This window comes from Hemiscyllium ocellatum, chromosome 7 (assembly GCF_020745735.1).
Source record: "Hemiscyllium ocellatum isolate sHemOce1 chromosome 7, sHemOce1.pat.X.cur, whole genome shotgun sequence".
NCBI classification, from domain to species: domain Eukaryota; kingdom Metazoa; phylum Chordata; class Chondrichthyes; order Orectolobiformes; family Hemiscylliidae; genus Hemiscyllium; species Hemiscyllium ocellatum.
This window is the reverse complement of record NC_083407.1, coordinates 81,815,352-81,829,827: the sequence shown is the minus strand read 5'-3', so window position 1 is coordinate 81,829,827 and position 14,476 is coordinate 81,815,352.

Below are 14,476 nucleotides of genomic sequence, written 5' to 3'. Positions count from 1 at the left end.
ACATTGTAGAGGTGTTCTTCTTCCTCTTTTTGCAGTTCTGATGTGCTGCAGTATGTTGTGTCCCTTTTGAATAGTGTCTTGATGCAACTTCTTTTGTGTGTGTTGGGGTGGTTGTTTTCGTCGTTCAGGACTTGGTCTCTGTGTGTGACTTTCTTGCATACCTTTGTGGTGAATTCTCTGTTCGGTGTTCTCTGTACCATCACGTCGAGGAATGGGAGTTGGTTGTCCTTTTCTTCCTCTCTAGTGAAACTGATTCCTGTGAAATCTGTGGAGTTTGGAAGTTTAAAAGAAAAACAGAAAATGATGGAAATACTCAGCAAATCGAGGAGCATCTTTGTCATAAGGTAAAAAGGGTTAACATTTCAGGTACATAACTGTTTCTCAGAAAAAGATTGTTAGTTTTCTGTTCTCTAGAATTTAGAAGGTTAAGTTGTGATCCAATCAACTTGGTTCAGCAGAGAATGTTGGAAATACCTCTGTAAGTGAAAAGTAAATGTAACTTTCTCGGCAAATGGAATATGAAGCTGAGATTGATAGGTTTTTGTTAACAGAAAGATATTAAGGGATCTAGGACAAAGGCAGACAGATGGAGTAATGTCACAGATCAGCCTTGATCTCATCAAGTGACAGAACAGGTTTGTGGGGCTAAATGCCCCTAAACTATAATGTAATTCATTCTACCTTATTTAGAATCTGCTGAAGGAACTAGGCTCGAGGATCATTAAAGTCAGCTTCTCATAGCAATATTGAAATGCTAGTTTTGCCTTGAGTACCAACAGCAGAAAATCCGTGGTAACAAAATTAGATTTCAAAACATCTGGATAGATTTGGAGAAAGAAATCTTTAGAATATCATTAATTCTCTAGGAAAGGACATAAAACAGGAGAAACGACTCTGGAAAACTATGTAAGAACCCACAATTAATCACACAGCTCATGAACGCTGTTTTTATGAGGCACAGCATCAGGCTGTCCCTGGTCATATTTTGTTAAATTGAAAGTAAAACTGAGGAACATTTATTGGAGTGACTGCCACTGCTTGCCTATTACTATGATGGTGGGATAGTAAAAGCTGTTGGAAATTAGGCACAAGGGAATAACAGTGATCTTGCATTTAGTAAACAATGCCTTGCAGTTTGATCTGAGGCAGCCTTTAATTGATGACCTCAGTCTTCAGGGGTCTATGATGTATGATAGCTCTTTGAGTGTACTGTTGTCCTGGCCAGTTCAAACTAAAAAGGAAATAGGCATCTGCTGCTATATAACGATTATTGTCCTCACAACAAAGGCTATTGCAAAATCAGAGATGTGAACGCTCAGCTCAAAGTTAAAAATCACACAACACCAGGTGATTGTCCAACAGCTTTATCTGGAAGCATTAGCTTTCAGAGTGTTGCTCCTTTGTCAGGGCAACCACCTGACGAAGGAGCAGCATTCCATAAGCTAGTGCTTCCAAATAAACCTGTTGGACTATAATCTGGTGTGTGAATTTTAACTTTGTACATCCCACTCCAACACTAGCACCTCCACCTCAACACTCTGCTCTGCTGTGCCCATAGTTATGGCTGAAATGTTGATTACAAAATGTTGTCCATGCTACACATGCGTAATTTCAGCATTGTTTGAATCAGACGCTGTTTTAGGCAAGTAAGTGTTTAGGACCATGTGCCTGACGTATGCAGAAATGACAGTCTGTAACAACAGTGCACGTGAAATACTGAATGGACACCAGTGCTGCCATTTCTGATCTCACTGCTCCAACTAGCACTCTTCCCTAAACACACAGATAACTGAGCATTCAGCAGGAAACAAATCATTACCTTCTCACCAACGAGACTACTTAAAGAAGGATGATGAACCACTCTCAGCCTATTTGTTGATTAATTTCTGCAGGCTGTGTTTGATGTACACATACTCAATGGTTTCTAGAGTTGCTTATAGTCAGGGACATTGACAACAAGTGGCATTGCAAGTGAAAAAGCCATTTGTTCTAGTTTCACGGGTGGAGAGATGTCCTGCTCCCAGTCATTTGACTGTAATCGGCAGTTCACTTTGGCCTGCAATATGAGAGGGTGACTGAATAGAGGCAACACAGAAGAGGACAAGCTGCTTATAGATGGAGGAGGAGGAGGGTGAGATCGCTGTTTGTGGTGTTACATTTTAAAAACAAAGTGCTCGTGGAAATCTACCCCATCCCTCCACCCCCTGCAGACAGTGCTTAACCTCAAAGCAGGGATTAAGACCATAAGACCATAAGACATAGGAGTGGAAGTAAGGCCATTTGGCCCATCATGTCCACTCCGCCAATCAATCATGGCCGATGGGCATTTCAACTCCACTTACCAGCGTTCTCCCCGTAGCCCTTAATTCCTCGAGACAACAAGAATCTATCAATCTCTGATTACACAGCCAGCAGCCATGACTACAAATGAGCCTGTGAATTTCTTAACCTGAAATCCTTCTAACAGGATTAAACAGGGTAAATGCAAGAGGGATGTTGTCAATGACCATGGATTCCAGAAGCAGGAGTGACAGTCAAAAAATAAGGGCAAAGCCTTTTCGGACAATGGTGGGAAGCATTTTCTTCACCCAGAGAGTGGTGAGCTTGCCACCGAGAATTCTCTGCCACATGAAACTGTTGAGGATAAAACTTTGAAGGCTTTCAAGAAAGATGTAGGTATGATCTACACAAAGAGATCGAGAAAGTGAGAACAGGGTACTGAGTTGGATGATCTTTATGTTGAATGGTGGAACAGGCTCGGAAGGACAAATGGTCCACTCATGTTCCTATTTTCTATGTTTTTATGTTTCTTTGTAGCAGGAATAGTCCTGCTGGTTGTAATTCCCTGGGGAGATGTCTGAGTTATTTGCTGGAGTGTACATCCTGATCTGTCATGATCTGCTGTATCCTACACGACGTCACCATGAGGAGAACAGCAATCAATGGGACACCACATCATTACCCACTGAGAAGCAAATCAGGAGGTTGCTAGCAGGCAGTGCACAATGGTTGAGCCCTTGGGCAAGAAATGGGAACATTGCAACACACCCAAGACAATCTTCTACATACCCACAGTCTTTTACATACCCACAGTCTTATACATACCCACAGTCTTATACATACCCACAGTCTTTTACATACCCACAGTATTATACATGCCCACAGTCTTTTACATACCCACAGTCTTACACATGCACATAGTCTTATACATACCCACAGTGTTATACACACCCGCAGTCTTATACATACCCGTAGTCTTATGCATACCTACAGTCTTATACATGCCCACAGTCTTATACATACTCACAGTCTTACACATGCCCATAGCTTATACATATCCGCAGTCTTATACATACCCGCAGTCTTATACATGTCCACTGTCATATACATACACACAGTCTTACACATGCCCATAGCTTATACATACCCGCAGTCTTATACATACCCACAGTGTTATACATACCTGCAGTCTTATACATATCCACAGTCTTATACATACCCACAGTGTTATACACACCCGCAGTCTTATACATACCCGCAGTCTTATACATGCCTACAGTCTTATACATACCCACAGTCTTATACATACCCACAGTGTTAGACATACCCACAGTCTTATTCATACCCGCAATCGTATACCTACCCGCAGTGTTATACATACCCGCAGTGTTATACATACCCACAGTGTTATACATACCCACAGTGTTATACCTACCCGCAGTGTTATACATACCCACAGTCTTATACATACCCACAGTCTTATACATACCCACAGTCTTTTACATGCCCACAGTGTTTTACATACCCACAGTCTTACACATGCACATAGTCTTATACATACCCACAGTGTTATACCTACCCGCAGTGTTATACATACCCACAGTCTTATACATACCCACAGTCTTATACATACCCACAGTCTTTTACATGCCCACAGTGTTTTACATACCCACAGTCGTATACTTAACCACAGTGTTATACAATTCCACAGTGTTATACATACCCACAGTCTTATACATGCTTACAGTCTTATACATACCCGCAGTTTTATACATACCCACAGTGTTATACATGCCCACAGTGTTATACATACCTGCAGTCTTATATATGCCTACAACTTTATACATACCCGCAGTCTTATACATACCCACAGTCTTATTCTTATCCACAGTATTATACATACCCACAGTCTTATACATACCCGCAGTCTTATATGTACCCGCAGTCTTATACATACCCACAGTATTTCCTACCCACAGTCTTACACATGCCCACAATCTTATACATACCCACAGTCTTATACATAACCGCAGTCTTATACATGCCTACAGTCTTATACATACCCGCAGTCTTATACCTACCCACAGTGTTATACATACCCACAGTCTTATACATACCCGCAGTCTTATACCTACCCACAGTGTTATACATACCCACAGTCTTATACATACCCGCAGTCGTATACCTACCCACAGTGTTATACATACCTGCAGTGTTATACATACCCACAGTCTTATACATACCCGCAGTCATATACCTACCCACAGTGTTATACATACCTGCAGTGTTATACATACCCACAGTCTTATACATACCCGCAGTCGTATACCTACCCACAGTGTTATACATACCTGCAGTGTTATACATACCCGCAGTCTTATACATGCCTACAGTCTTATGCATACCTACAGTCTTATACATACCCACAGTCTTATACATAACCAGTGTTATACATACCTACAGTCTTATACATGCCCACAGTCTTATACATACCCACAGTATTGTACGTACCCATAGTCTTACACATGCCCACAGTCTTATACATACTCACAATCTAATACATACCCACTGTCTTATACATACTAGCTGTCTTATACATGCCCATCGTCTTTTACATACCCACAGTCTTATACATTCCTGCAATCTTACACATGCCTGCAGTGTTATACATACCCACAGTCTTGTCTGTACCCACTGTCTTATACATACCCACAGTTGTATACAGACCCATAGTCTAATACATACCCACAGTCTTATACATGCCCGCAGACCTATACATGCACATAGTCTTATACATACCCACACTCTTGTGCATGCTGGCAGTCTTATACATACCCACAGTCTTTTACATGCCCACAGTGTTTTACATACCCACAGTCGTATACTTAACCACAGTGTTATACAATTCCACAGTGTTATACATACCCACAGTCTTATACATGCTTACAGTCTTACATAGAACATAGAACATAGAAGGATACAGCGCAGTACAGGCCCTTCGGCCCTCGATGTTGCGCCGACCGAATCCTACCTAACCTATACTAGCCCAATAACTTCCAAATGCCTATCCAATGCCCGCTTAAATGACCATAAAGAAGGAGAGTTCACCACTGATACGGGCAGGGCATTCCATGAACTCACAACCCGCTGTGTGAAGAATCTACCCCTAACATCTGTCCTATACCTACCACCCCTTAATTTAAAGCTATGTCCCCTAGTAACACCTGACTCCATTAGCAGGAAAAGGTTCTTAGTATCTACCCTATCTAAACCCCTAATCATCTTATACACTTCTATCAGATCTCCCCTAAACCTTCTCTTCTCCAATGAGAACAGCCCCAAGTGCCTCAGCCTTTCCTCATAAGATTTTCCTACCATTCCAGGCAACATCCTGGTAAACCTCCTCTGCACTCGTTCTAAAGCTTCCACATCCTTCCTATAGTATGGCGACCAAAACTGCACACAATACTCCAGATGAGGCCGCACCAGAGTCTTATACAACTGCAACATGACCTCAGGACTCCGGAACTCAATTCCTCTGCCAATAAAGCCCAGTACACCATATGCCTTCCTCACAGCACTATTTACCTGGGTGGCAACTTTCAGAGATCTGTGTACATGGACACCAAGATCCCTCTGCTCATCCACACTACCAAGTAGCCTACCATTAGCCCAGTAATCCATCATCTTGTTATTCCTACCAAAGTGAACGACTTCGCACTTAGCTACATTGAATTCCATTTGCCACATTTCCGCCCAGCTCTGCAACTTATCTATATCCCGCTGTAACCTACCACTTCCTTCCTCACTATCCACAACTCCACCGACTTTTGTGTCATCCGCAAACTTGCTTACCCAGCTTTCAAGTCCTTCCTCTAGATCATTTATAAAGATAACAAAAAGCAATGGTCCCAAAACAGATCCTTGTGGTACACCGCTAGTAACTGCGCTCCAAGATGAACATAATCCATCAACTACTACCCTCTGTCTCCTTCCAGCCAGCCAATTCCTAATCCAAACCTCTAATGTATCCTCAATGCCATACCTCCGAAGTTTTAGCATTAGCCTACCATGGGGAACCTTATCGAACGCCTTACTAAAATCCATATACACAACATCTACTGCTTTACCCTCATCCACTTCCTTGGTCACCTTCTCAAAGAACTCAATAAGGTTTGTGAGGCACGACCTGCCCTTCACAAAACCATGCTGGCTATCCCTGATCACGTTATTCCTACCCAGATGTTCATAAACATACCCACAGTCTTATACATACCCGCAGTCGTATACCTACCCACAGTGTTATACATACCTGCAGTCTTATACATACCCGCAGTTTTATACATACCCACAGTGTTATACATGCCCACAGTGTTATACATACCTGCAGTCTTATATATGCCTACAACTTTATACATACCCGCAGTCTTATACATACCCACAGTCTTATTCTTATCCACAGTATTATACATACCCACAGTCTTATACATACCCGCAGTCTTATATGTACCCGCAGTCTTATACATACCCACAGTATTTCCTACCCACAGTCTTACACATGCCCACAATCTTATACATACCCACAGTCTTATACATAACCGCAGTCTTATACATGCCTACAGTCTTATACATACCCGCAGTCTTATACCTACCCACAGTGTTATACATACCCACAGTCTTATACATACCCGCAGTCGTATACCTACCCACAGTGTTATACATACCTGCAGTGTTATACATACCCACAGTCTTATACATACCCGCAGTCGTATACCTACCCACAGTGTTATACATACCTGCAGTGTTATACATACCCGCAGTCTTATACATGCCTACAGTCTTATGCATACCTACAGTCTTATACATACCCACAGTCTTATACATAACCAGTGTTATACATACCTACAGTCTTATACATGCCCACAGTCTTATACATACCCACAGTATTGTACGTACCCATAGTCTTACACATGCCCACAGTCTTATACATACTCACAATCTAATACATACCCACTGTCTTATACATACTAGCTGTCTTATACATGCCCATCGTCTTTTACGTACCCACAGTCTTATACATTCCTGCAATCTTACACATGCCTGCAGTGTTATACATACCCACAGTCTTGTCTGTACCCACTGTCTTATACATACCCACAGTTGTATACAGACCCACAGTCTTATACATACCCACAGTCTTATACATACCCACAGTCTTTTACATGCCCACAGTGTTTTACATACCCACAGTCGTATACTTAACCACAGTGTTATACAATTCCACAGTGTTATACATACCCACAGTCTTATACATGCTTACAGTCTTATACATACCCGCAGTTTTATACATACCCACAGTGTTATACATGCCCACAGTGTTATACATACCTGCAGTCTTATATATGCCTACAACTTTATACATACCCGCAGTCTTATACATACCCACAGTCTTATTCTTATCCACAGTATTATACATACCCACAGTCTTATACATACCCGCAGTCTTATATGTACCCGCAGTCTTATACATACCCACAGTATTTCCTACCCACAGTCTTACACATGCCCACAATCTTATACATACCCACAGTCTTATACATAACCGCAGTCTTATACATGCCTACAGTCTTATACATACCCGCAGTCTTATACCTACCCACAGTGTTATACATACCCACAGTCTTATACATACCCGCAGTCATATACCTACCCACAGTGTTATACATACCTGCAGTGTTATACATACCCACAGTCTTATACATACCCGCAGTCGTATACCTACCCACAGTGTTATACATACCTGCAGTGTTATACATACCCGCAGTCTTATACATGCCTACAGTCTTATGCATACCTACAGTCTTATACATACCCACAGTCTTATACATAACCAGTGTTATACATACCTACAGTCTTATACATGCCCACAGTCTTATACATACCCACAGTATTGTACGTACCCATAGTCTTACACATGCCCACAGTCTTATACATACTCACAATCTAATACATACCCACTGTCTTATACATACTAGCTGTCTTATACATGCCCATCGTCTTTTACATACCCACAGTCTTATACATTCCTGCAATCTTACACATGCCTGCAGTGTTATACATACCCACAGTCTTGTCTGTACCCACTGTCTTATACATACCCACAGTTGTATACAGACCCACAGTCTTATACATACCCACAGTCTTATACATGCCCGCAGACCTATACATGCACATAGTCTTATACATACCCACACTCTTGTGCATGCTGGCAGTCTTATACATACCCATGGTCTTGAACATACACGCAGTGTTATACATACCTGCAGTCTTATATTTGCCCACAGTCTTATACATACACACAGTCTTACCCACAGTGTTATACATGCCCACAGTGTTATACATACCTAAAGTCTTATACATGCCTACAGTCTTATACATACCCTCAGTCTTATACATACCAACAGTATTGTACATGTCCACAGTCTTATACATACCCACAATCTTATACATACCCATGGTCTTATACATACTTGCAGTCTAATACATTCCTAGAGTCTTATACAGACCTGCAGTCTTATACATGCGCACAGACATATACATACCCACAGTCTTATACATGCCACCTTTGTGAGCCTTGCCAGAAAATGTCACTGCCACGCTCACAGAGTTGTGAGGATTGGTGAACACTGTCAGGCTCCATGCTCTCGGTTAGAGTGGTGCTGCAAAAGCACAACAGGACATTGCCCGAAACGTCGATTTTCCTGCTTCTCAGATGCTGCCTGACCTGCTGTGCTTTTCTAGCACCACTCTAATCTAGACTCTGATTTCCAGCATTTGCAGTCCTTGTTTTTACCTACCAGGCTCCATGCAGGCAGCTTACTGAGTGAAAAAAGGCAAAGCTGGCATTTGCAAAGGCACCAAGGAAAACAGGGAAGATATTCCTCAAAGAAAGGGAGGTGCAGCGTGAATCATGCAGCTGCTCCTGGGATTGCAAGCTTAGTTAAAGATTCATTGTAAGTCCATGAATATGAAAGGCTTGGAGTGATATGAGCCAGGAGCAGGCAAGTGGGATGAGTTTAGTTTGGGGTTATGATCAGCAAGGACTGGTTGGACTGAAGGGTCTGTGCCCATAACCTTTTGTTGTCAGATATCTTGCAATAATTAATATGACCAAGCATTTAAAACTGTCATCAGCAATCCCAACTTCCTTCCTTAGGACTCAACTGAATCTGGGTGTTCTTACCTTGTTTCCAGCTGGCTAAGGGGTTCCTGTACAGCAACAGGAACATTAACAGTTAACAGTGCTGAAGCTGTGTTTGCTGATGTCCAAGTCTGACCAAGAGAGTGAGGCTGCATTGGTTCCAGCTATTGGGAAGCAGTGGGATGGTGCTCCAACTGAGGAGCTTCTCTTTTCCTCAACAGACGAGAAACTTCCTATGGCACCAGCTGATGCTGTCCTCTCTGAGGAACACAACTATTCAGGAGTGGCCATGGTACTGTGGAATTCTAGAAGGCAGTGTGAGTACGTCAGCATGACCAAAATGCCTCATCATTCTCTTAGGCAGAGACTCCAGTCTTTCTACCAGGTAATGTGATAGGCTGCTGTTGGTTGAAGAGGCCTGTCATCTCGTGGGGTCATCATACAGCCATCTCGGAACTCAACTCCAGCCTTTGCCCTTTCGTGGACATTGTTGGACATACACTGTGTAAAAAGGAGTGATGCTGTTAGGGATCAGCAGGACTTGTTATTCTGATGGTGTGGCTTTGGATCTTCATGGAAGCTCCCAGTGTCTCCTCCTCGTGTCTACATCTATAAGGGACATGCAGAATGGAAGATCAGTCACAGGGCTGCAGAAGTCCTGAAGAAGCAGGATCTGTTACTGCCTCAGCCTTATGGTAACCATTTTACAGCAGGAACACGTTCATTTATTCTCTTCCTCCTGCAGGGCCATGTGCAGTCCTTAAAGAGGAGCTTGATGTGAAAGCCTCAACTTGGTGTCGCACAGGAGGTTATTGGCCATCTTGTGGCATTGGAGCCACATTTGGGAGGTGACATCGTGGCTGCTGAGCTAATCTCCTCTAGGATCTCTATCCGGCTTGGTCAGTTTGAGGGGATTTCTTTTCGTTGTCCTTATGGCCTGGAGGAGAATTTGCAGGGAGGCCTGGCTGAATGTCAAAGCCGCCTGACCATCTTGCCAGTGACATGACTTCGGGTAGCACCTGTCCTACCTGAAAAACAAAAACAGAAGCTGCTGGAAAAGCTCAGCAGGTCTGGCAGCATCTGTGAAGAGAAATCAGAGTTCACGTTTCAGGTCCAGTAACCCTTCCTCAGAACATTCTGCCTGTCGGATCTGCGCTGCTGGTACTGGGCTACAGAAAGCTAAGATAGCAACAGCAGAGGGGAGTACAACAGCAATACCAGAGGTATTAATCTTCTACATCAATTTATTTACAATACCCAGTGCCAACTTCTCATCCCTTTCACAGAACAAGACCCCAGGTCAAAACTGGTTCTTACATACATGCCTTAATCTTTCCCCAACTAGAATCAACTGTTCTTAATCTCAACTAGAGCTTGCATATACACATACTCTTTTGATACATCCTTTGGAATACTACCAAGGACAGTGGTTGCAGGGGTGGTCCAGCAGCAACAACAGAGGGGGAGTTCAGCAACATGAACCGAGAAGGAGGGTGCACAGCAACAGAGATGGGACAGAGGGACATGAATCCAACAGAAACAGCATGGGAGGAGGGGACAGCAGCAACGGTGGGATATTGGGCCAGGGAGAGAGTCTAACAGCAACAGCTGGATGTGGGAATTCACAAGAGCGAAAGTAAGCAGAAGAAATTTATTTGGGGGGGGGGGACAGAATCAGGGAATGGGCATGTAGGCTGGGCCGATTTTGTTCCTGCCTACCATTCTGCTCCCTCAAACCATACCCCTCACCAGAGGCTGACAGTCATAGAGTCATAGAGATGTCCAGCATGGAAATAGACCCTTCGGTCCAACCCATCCATACTGACCAGATATCCCAACCCAATCTAGTCCCACCTGTCAGCACCCGGCTCATGTCCCTCCAAACCCTCCCTATTTATTTACCCATCCAAATGCCTTTTAAATGTTGCAATTGTACCAGCCTCCACCACATCCTCTGGCAGCCCATTCCATTCACGTACCACACTCTGCGTGAAAAAGTTGCCCCTTAGGTCTCTTTTATATCTTTCTCCTCTCACCCTAAACCTGTGGAGTTTGCACATTCTCCCCGTGCCTGTGTGGGTTTTCTCTGGGTGCTCCGGTTTCCTCCCATAATCCAAAAATGTGCAGGTTAGGTGAATTGGCCATGCTAAATTGCCCATAGTATTAGGTGAAGGGGTAAATGTCGGGGAATGGGTCTGGGTGGGTTGCGCTTCGGCGGGTCGGTGTGGACTTGTTGTGCCAAAGGGCCTGTTTCCACGCTATAAGTAATCTAATCTAATCTAATCTATGCCCTCTAGTTCTGGACTCTCCGACACCAGGGAAAAGACTTTGTCTATATATCCTATCCATGCCCCTCATAATTTTATAAACCTCTATAAGGTCCCCCTCAGCCTCTGACGCTCCAGGAAAGCAGCCCCAGCCTGTTCAGCCTCTCCCTGTAGCTCAGATCCTCCAAGGCAACATTCTTGTAAATCTTTTCTGAACCCTTTCAAATTTCACAACATCTTTCCAATAGGAAGGAGACCAGAATTGCACGCAATGTTCCAACAGTGGCCTAACCAATGTCCTGTACAGCTGCAACATGACCTCCCAACTCCTGTACTCAATACTCTGACCAATAAAGGAAAGCATACCAAAAGCCTTCTTCGCTATCCTATCTACCTGCGACTCCACTTTCAAGGAGCTATGAACCTGTACTCCTAGGTCTCTTTGTTCAGCAACACTCCCTAGGACCTTACCATTAAGTGTATAAGTCCTGCTAAGATTTGCTTTCCCGAGATGCAGCACATCGCTTCCTTATGCTTTTCCTCAATCTTGTGTGGAAATCTCCTTTCATCAAGTTCACCACCCTAAAATTAACTTTGGAAACCTATTGTTGGAAATTAGTGCAAATGTTGTATTTCTTCTTTCTTTGAACCTTCTCTGAACGTTATGCGCTATAAATGCAATGAGCATGCACATCCCGTTCAGTCGATATTATGGTATTGGTTGCTACATATGCTTTGGTACCTTCAGCAGTTGCAAGCAGCTTCCTTCATGAGTTGAACCATCAGGCACCAGGCCACACTGCTGTGCATAACTTCCAAATAAAGGAAAAACGAGCTGTGGAGAGCCATCAGGCAGACTTGACATAAACAGAAGACTCTAGTGCAACAGCTGTCCAATACAGCTTATCATGCCAGTGCAATTACTGTTCTTTCATGAACAAATGGGACCTCTGGCAGAACTCTTTTCTGCTTTGAAAGCAATAACACAAGAGAGCCAGATTTCTTAAGTGCTTATGAAAGGTCATTACTGTCACTAGCAACAAAACAACTCAGTACTTGTTTTTACCATAGATCCCAAACACTGTTGTGGTTCAGTCAACCTGTTTTTTTTTTAAATCCTTGTCAGCTCCAGGAAATGCTGTGTAATTTAAAGTACGGGTCATCTCATGATGGATTCTGCAAGGGTTGGCCTTAATGGTGTGTGTGTGTGTGTGTGTGTGTGTGTGTGTGTGTGTGTGTGTGTGTGTGTGTGTGTGTGTGTGTGTGCGCCATGTCTCTGTCTCCCACCTATCCAGATCTTGTAAATGGCAGCAGGCAGAGGGCAGTATAGGTGGGTGTTAGACTGCTGCTCCAGACTCTACGAATTATATGAGGGACAGGATTTACCACAGCTTGTAAGCCGACACGGGGGAGGAGAAGGAACCTAGGCCCCGTGACTGATAAGCAAGTACAAGGGTCTCAATCCTTGCTTTCACCAGCTGTGAGTCATAGCCTGTGATGGTCCTAGTTGGAGCTTTGGTTACATTGATATGTGTTGTGCTGCAATGATGTCATGGAAACATGCCCAGCCAATTAATTTAAGAAGCTGTTTTCCTAGGGAAGGTGGTCTTCACATTCCTGAAACTATGGAAGTGAGAACAATGAGAGGGTGATAATGTATCAGGGGTGTGCTGGAGATGTCCTTGCTCCTTTCACCAGCACCTTCTCATCTGTCCACACCTTTTCCTTTCCATTGGGAAAGTGGTAAAATGTGGCCTTATGATTTAGTAAGTGGAGATAAAGCACAAAAGTGATGGCAGGATGCCTAATACATGACCAAGAGAACTAGATTCATGTTTTGGGTGTGAAACCTTTATCAGAAAGCAAAGAATAAGGAATTAGTATCAGAAATGTCAGTGGCATTCCTTAGACAGATATGGTTGTATGTTCAAGTCAGGGCACTCTTTGGCTACAGATACAAATTTCTTTGACAGACTGTTATTAGGCCATCCTCATGAAGGACATTGACCTGAAGCATGTCTTCATTTCCCTCCTTTTAGAAGCTGGTTGACCAGTTGGTCATTTTTTTATTGTTCTTCTTTCAGACTTTTCAGCATTTGTTGCCTCTAATTTACTTAATAATTAAGAGTGTGTAAAAGTAAGCTGATGAATTAACTCATTTGTGTCACTTTACACTGATCATTGACACAGGACCTTAGTACAGTGACTTTGAAAGTATATGGTCAAGATGGCTTTTCCATTTATCATCTGAATATGTGCTTCACTGGTTCCAATCCTTTCAGTATTCTGTCATGTTACTCAACTATCGTGCTTCTATCAGTTTAACAATTGATGAAAGGAAGACATAGTGAAAGAAAAGCTGTAATATCATAAACACTGCAGCTGTTCCTCAGAGTCTGGTAAAGATTATAGGTGCTTCTCGCAGCCCATAAGACATATCCTATTTATTGACTGTACATGCACTCTCCTGGGACACAATCTAATTAAGCAATTGTTATCGCACTTCATTGCATTTATAATTCATAAGCGGTCTAAAGCACTGTGAGTGAATTAGTGATTCAAGCCATCCCACATCATAATTCTACTGATTTAACTTTGATGTCTCAATACATTTTTCACCATTCCCAAATAAGCTTATCCATTCATTGCTGAAGCACTCATCATAAAAGATTTCCAACTATTTCAACAAAATCATTTTAATAAGAACAAAAATAGCCATTACCAGGTG